Genomic DNA, 7,188 nt, shown 5'->3' with positions numbered 1-7,188 from the left:
AGCCCAATAAGGTAATCTCAATTTAGCCCACATAAAAGGGCTAAGGATTGTGTGAAGAAAGTTAATACGATTAATATTCATTTATCGAATTAATTTTTTGAATGTATTTTTAATAAAAATATTTTACTCTGCATTATAATTTTTATAATTTTTTAATTATAAATATAATATTTTTATTTAATTAAAAATAATACAATAATTGTGTTTGAACGATAATTGATTTAAACAGTTTTATAAATAATATTATATCCTTAATAATATTTTAATTTTATACCATAAACAAAAATATTTTTATATTATAAAAATATATTTTTATATTATATTTAGTAATTTCTTTTTCTTTTCATGGATAGAAGAATTAAAAAGATTTAGAAATTAATTTAATAGATTTAGAGAATAATTTAATCGGTTCTAAAGTAAATATTAAATTAATACATCATGATATATGATTTAAATGGTTTGAAAATTAATTTAATAATTTGGAACATTATTAACGGAGTCTAAAATGAAATATTAAATTAATAAATCGTTATTTAAATAATTTGAATATTAATTTAATATTTTTGGATAAGTAATGGAGAATCTAAATTGAATATCAATTTAATAATTTTAAAATATTAAAATATATTTTAAATAAAATTTTACATAAATCCGAAGACGATAAAATCAACTTATTCTTAGAATATTTTTCAATAAAATAGATTATTAATATATTAAGGAAAATAGTAATAATAATTAACATAGTAATACTTGAATAGTTGTTGCATGGATACAATAAAGTATACGTACAAATAAAATCAAACTCTTACAATATATTTATGTTTTAGGAGTTAAGATGAATGAATAGAGTCTTAGTTGTAGTATTATTAGGAGTAACAGTTGAAATAGGATAGGTTTCATATACATTATATATATATATTAAACAGACGAAACATGTCACAATCTTTGTACTTACCTCACGCCTTTGGTGCAACCGCGATTTCCTTTGCTCCTCAGTTATTAGAATGGCCGGCGGTGGAGGTATCTCGTCCAGTCTAGGGAAAAACTATGCTGGAAGTTTTGCTTGTAAGGTCTTTTTCGCTTGCGCTGTTGCGGCTTCGGGTGGATTAATCTTTGGTTATGATCTTGGGATTTCTGATAAAAACATTCCCTCTTCCTTTTTCTTTTATCTTTAAACATTTTTCGGAATATTAATGGGATTTTATGCAAATTGATTAATTTTGCAGGTGGAGTTACATCCATGGATCCGTTCTTAAAAAGATTGTTTCCGGAAGTTTATAGGAAAGAAGTATCTGTCCAACCTTCAGATGATCAATACTTTAAATTTGACAGCCAAATATTAACGTTGTTTACATCTTCATTATATTTGGCTGCTCTTTTCATCCATGACAGCATCTTGTATAAACAGAGGACTTGGTAGGAGGACGACGATGATGTCCGGAGGTTTACTTTTTCATCATTGGTGCCATCCTCAACTGCTTAGCTAAAAACCTACTCATGCTTATTATTGGCCGAGTGTTGCTGGGCTTTGGCATTGGATTTTCCAATCAGGTACTTATCGGTTTTTTTTAATTATTGAATTCATCTTTTTTCTTTGGTTGTTGTTTCCTCTCCGACTCGCCAAACTCTTTGCTCGAACGCAACAATTGGAAGAGGCTAAAGATCTGCTGAGAAAGATCAGAGTTCAAAGATTTGGCAAAGGCAAGCGAGGCAGCCAAGTTGGTCCAAAACCCTTGGAGAGATATTATAAGTAGCAAGTACAGGCCTCAGCTCACCTTTGCTATCTTGATTCCCTTGTTCCAACAATTAACCGGCATGAACGTGTTTGTGTTTTATGCTCCTGTTTTGTTCAAGAGCATGGGATTTGGCAACAACGCTTCCCTTATGTCCGCGCTCATCACTAGCATGGTTAATTTTTGTGCAACCGTTGTCACCATCGACAAGTACGGTAGGACTTTTTTTCTCTCCGGTGGCCTTCAAATGTTTCTTTGCCAGGTAATAGCACTGAATGCCTATTTCAATTCCCCAACAAGCATTTTTTTTTGCTTACTTAATTCATTATTTTTCTTTTTCTATTTAGCTTGTGATGAATATTTCGATTGCTTTCAAATTCGGTACAAGTGGGAATCCGGGTCAATTTCCACTTTGGTTCTCTGTTATTGTTCTGGTGGCAATGTGTTTTTATATAGCCGGTTTTGCATATTCATGGGGTCCTTTGGGTTGGTTAGTTTCCCACTTGAAATTCGTCCCGCTGCTCAAAATATAACAGTCGCAGTCAACATGATCTTTACTTTAGCCATTGCTCAAGTCTTTAAAGCTATGATTTGCAACTTGAAGTTTGGACTTTTTATATTCTTTGCATTTTGTGTGGTGGTTATGAGCATTTTCATCCATAAATTATTGTCCGACACAAAGGGATACCCTATTGAAGAAATGACCGTTGTTTGGAAGAATCACCCTTATTGGGGCAAGTATGTAAACGATGACAAAGCTTTCACAAGCTATGAAATAGGCACAATTGTTTAGTCTTTTTTTTAAATAGTTAGATTAAATTATTATTCAAGTTTTTAAGTTAATTATTGATTTTTATTTGATATTAATTAAAACTAGTTTTTTTTTGTTTCTCTAAATTGATGTTTTAATTAATTGTATTTATTACATATAATGTATTTAATTTAATTTCAATAAATTTAATTGTATTATACACAATTCAATAAATAGATGCATTCTCGATGTATAGTTTTAATATTTATCATTATCATTTTGAGCAAATTGTTCGAAGATCAGTTCAACAAAAAAGAGAACATAAACAAATGATATCAATATTAATTTGTAATTCGATTTAAATCAATCTATAATTCATTACAATTCATTTTAAAATAATTCAAAATCAATAGTAATAATAAATTTTAATTTAAAATTAAAATTAAATTTTAATTAACATTATAATTATTGATAAATTGAATTCTCAGGCATTAATTTTTGGGCCTCGACTCTACAATTTAGGACTCGGAAGCATTACAATTACCATGCAATTGCATGAATGTGTGGTGCTTGGCGTGACATTCGAGTTACAACGAACAGGATTAAAATTAAGGGTAAATTACATATATAATCACTTAACGTTATTCTTTATCCTATTTTAGTTACTTAACTTTAAAACTTTTCAATTTAATCACTGAATTTTCAAATTGACTCTATTTGGATCACTTCACCGTTTAAATTATAATATTTGGATCACTCCACCGTTTAAATATAAACTCAGTGATGACAAGGACTAATTTAATATTTTTAATTATGACATGACATTTTTTAATATTTAATGTCATATAATATTTTAAATAAAAAGAGAAATAAAATTAAAGTGATCAAACCCTAATTTCAATCTCAATACTTACCCCCAAAATGGAAACCCCAATTGCAACCGACCACCGCTAAATCCCAAATCCTCATCGACCATCCAACACCGTTTCTTCAACAACAATTGTTTTTATTACTCTCTCTCTCTTTTAAATACCTCATCTTTTTCTCTAATTTTCTATCATTTTCCCCTCCTTGTTTCTTCTTTGAAAGTTCATTTGAAGATTTTTTTTTTAAATCTGTGGATTCCTTACTACTTCGCCATGGGTGTTGCAATTCTTAAGCCATAAGACTGTTTAAAGTTTCCTAATCCCATGAAACACCCTAAAAATCTTTGTCATGATCCAAACCCTAACCATAACAAGACGAACATTAGGAAGCGTTCGACTGACACCTCTTTTCCTCCTCGTACGATTGTCGCTCTCCTGAAGGCTCCTACTAAGAATCTCGTGATGGGTCAAGTCCAGATCCTCAAACGCAGCGAAGATCTTAAAGAATCAAAGCCAGATAAGCCTATGAGGCTCGAAAATGAAAATGTTGATTATGTTCAAACAGAGGACATAAATGGGACATCTAAACTGAGAGAAATAAGGAGAAAACATGGTAAAAAGAAGAAGAAATGAGGAATAAGCGGTAAATAAGGAAAAAAAAGGAAAAAATGTTTTATAAGAAATTAAAATGACGTCGTTTTAATTTAAATTCATTTTTTTAATGATTTAAAACGATATCATTTTGATGTTAGTTGTTATTTACTTAACGGTAGAGATAAATAATATTAATTTTTAAAGTTTAATGGTAAATTAAAAAAATTTAAAGTTTAATGATCAAAATAGGAGAGAGAATATGATTTATGTAATTCACCCTAATAAATAAAAACTTTTTTTTTTGGGACCAGTACCTGAAACTGGCGCCTTACACCAACTCGGCCATCTTGATTTGTTTGCTTCTACGGCAACATAATTCTATTAATAAGTTCGTCTTTTAACCGTGGTTAAGGTGCAAATTATGTAATATACTTTTCAAAGACTAGGTTAAGATACATTCAGTTATACACCAAGTATATGTACATTTATTTTGTGCTGTTTTTCTATTTATGTACATTGCTAACAATGTGTTTATATATATATATATATATTAATAAAATGATTAAAAATCATCTTGAATAGAATTGAACGTGAGACTAAGAAATTTAGATATAAATTTTTCCTCTTCAACTGTAATTATCTATTGAATTAATTTTAACAAATATTTGTTGACAAGTAAATTGTCTTTATTCCCTTATGTCGAAAAATAGATACGATAAAATCTAGTAAAAATAAAAATAATGACATAATACAATCTCATTTATTTAGGAAAAGGTACGACGAAAGTTGCATGTGATTGAAAATAATTTTTACGCACTTACGGACATGGTTCGGACAAATGATAAATTTTAAAAAATTGGGTATTTCCTTTGGTTCAAATGTCATCGAAGCTAATTGAGGAGATGTTTGCAGAATCATTGAAGTTTCAAACTCCTCAAAAGTATTTGGTTCTCTCAGCTTTCGTAGTAAGTGAAGAACGTTTGCATAATTCAAAGAAAATTTCAGGTCATGATTCACAATTAGAGCATTCCAACACTTTCTTAAAGAGGTATTTATCAAATTTGTTTTTGCAAGCATTCCCCCTTTTTATAATAAATTATTTTCTTCTTTCCGAAACTTTAAAAAAATTGTTGATAAAAGAAAACTAATGCTGTAAAACTTTTGAGTTTTGCTGGCAGACTGGAGTTAATTAGAGCTGTCTTGTTTAGCATAGCCAACTATTGGTGCAGGCAGCTCTTCCTCCCTCAAGCCGTTATCAATAAAATCGAACATATTTGCTCCCGTTTCTTTTGGAAATGAACTAATAAGGCTGCTACAGGCGCGAGACTGAGTTGGGCAAAAAATTGTCAACTTAAATCCGAGGGAGGTCTTGGGCTGAAGAACTTGAAATCATGGAACAAAGCTTGCATGATAAAGCTCATCAAAAATATCCTTGCAGGAGAAGGATCGTTATGGGTTGCCTGGATCAAAACCTATGTATTAAAGGAGAAAAACATTTGGCTCATCGAAGGAAGCCCCAATTTTAGCTGGAGTTTCAACGGAATCCTAAAGCTATGGTCTGAAGCTTTTCCAGTCATCATGAATCACACACTGACTATAAAACAAATCTGGCAGGAAATTAAAATGAATGGAGAAAAAGACATATGGTAATCCTTGATTTGGTTCCCGCATCATATTCTGAAACACAATATAATAGCATAGATGGCTCTCCTTGATCGTCTCCCTACACTGGATCGACTTCAAAGAATGGGGATTATCACTTTGGGAGACTGTGTTCTTTGCAATGCAATGATGGAAACTCGTTCTCACCTGCTTTTTGAATGTACCATGGCTGCTACTCTATGAGAATCAATTTTACTCCATACTGGGCTAAAGAAATCTATTTCTTCCTAGGATGACATGATCATTTGGGTAAATAATTCTTGGAAAGGCAAGTCGCTTATTTCAACTATTCTAAAGCTTGTTTGGTGTGCTAAAATTTACGTTTTATGGGAGGAACGAAACCGAAGAATTTTCCGAGGGTGTTCAAGAACTGCCGAAGACCTCTTTTTTTGCATTAAAGAATCTGTGGGGATCAAAATGAGAGGGAAAATATTAATATGTATGATAGTATTAACACTTTTTTATGTAATTCTTGGGGTATAGAGTAACTGACCATTCGTTTTGTAAGTAGGTTGTACATAAGGATTATGTGAACGGTTATTTTTTGTAGTAGATTCTGCTTACTTGGATAATAAAATTGAATTATAAAAAAAATGTTGTAAAACAAAACACATTAACTATGACTATTAAAAATAGACCTAAATACAACTAAAAAAACATAACTTCATTGTTTATCATTTGATTACAAGTTCAGATCTTAATAACAGTTTATACAACTAAATACACCTAAAAAAAACTTTTCCAGGTTAAACATATTCAAAACCCAACAGTTATTTCAACTTATTGTTTTCAAACTAAACCATATAGACAACCTCAAAACCTCCATTGTTTAACTTGTCCAAGCGTTGGATCCTTTGTTCTTCCTCGGAGAATCCAAACTTCTTAAATGCAAGACGCTTCATTGCAGTGATCAAATTCCCAGCAGGATTTTCCGGTGGACTCGATGACTTGAACTGCTCACAGAACTTCATGTGTCGAACCAATGCTTCGTTAGCTGTAATAACATTTTCCGGGGCCGACCGCATCGTCTCGTATTTAACCGCCTCCGAACACAGCCCGCAAAGCCAATGCCCTTCGAACATTTTTAGGCACGCACGCAATGTAAGCCGGCGTGCACTCCTCCTTTAACCCACAACAATCACACTCAGCTAACTCAACTTCGTTTTGTTTGTTCTTTTTAACAGCCGCCGCCATTGAATCTCGCCTGGAAAAAAAACATTAAAAATAACTTGTAATAATTTAGGGAAAAGGGTTTTGATTTTGATACAGACCCAAATCCCAAAAAATGTTATCTCTCACACTTTCTTGGAATTTTTCTTGAGCAGCGATGAATATGAGAAAATGAAGAACAAATTTCATATGCATTTCAGAGCCGAAATTGTGTCAGTCGGTTTTGTCAATTATTTCACCTCTGTGTATTTAAGATCAAAATCTCTGAATTGTATTAATACGAAAAGATTTTGGGCGTGTTTTTCTCCTCTGATTGATTTGTTTTTCCTTTAAAAAAATCCTGGGAATTTTGTGTACATAAATATAAATTCACCATGTAATAGGATTTGTACGCTCTAATGTTTAAGATGCT

At 31.4% G+C, this 7,188-nt stretch overlaps 1 pseudogene; it reads left to right on the top strand.

Annotated features, from left to right (window-relative positions):
• The first annotated feature begins 1,004 nt into the window (after positions 1-1,004).
• On the top strand, positions 1,005-2,526 carry LOC120117807 (annotated as a pseudogene).
• Positions 2,527-7,188: the final 4,662 nt, after the last annotated feature.

Source organism: Hibiscus syriacus, unplaced genomic scaffold, assembly GCF_006381635.1.
Source record: "Hibiscus syriacus cultivar Baekdansim isolate YM2019G1 unplaced genomic scaffold, ASM638163v2 tig00110321_pilon, whole genome shotgun sequence".
Lineage (NCBI taxonomy): Eukaryota > Viridiplantae > Streptophyta > Magnoliopsida > Malvales > Malvaceae > Hibiscus > Hibiscus syriacus.
The sequence above is the reverse complement of the archived record's forward strand: the minus strand, read 5'-3'. Positions and strand labels throughout refer to the sequence as shown.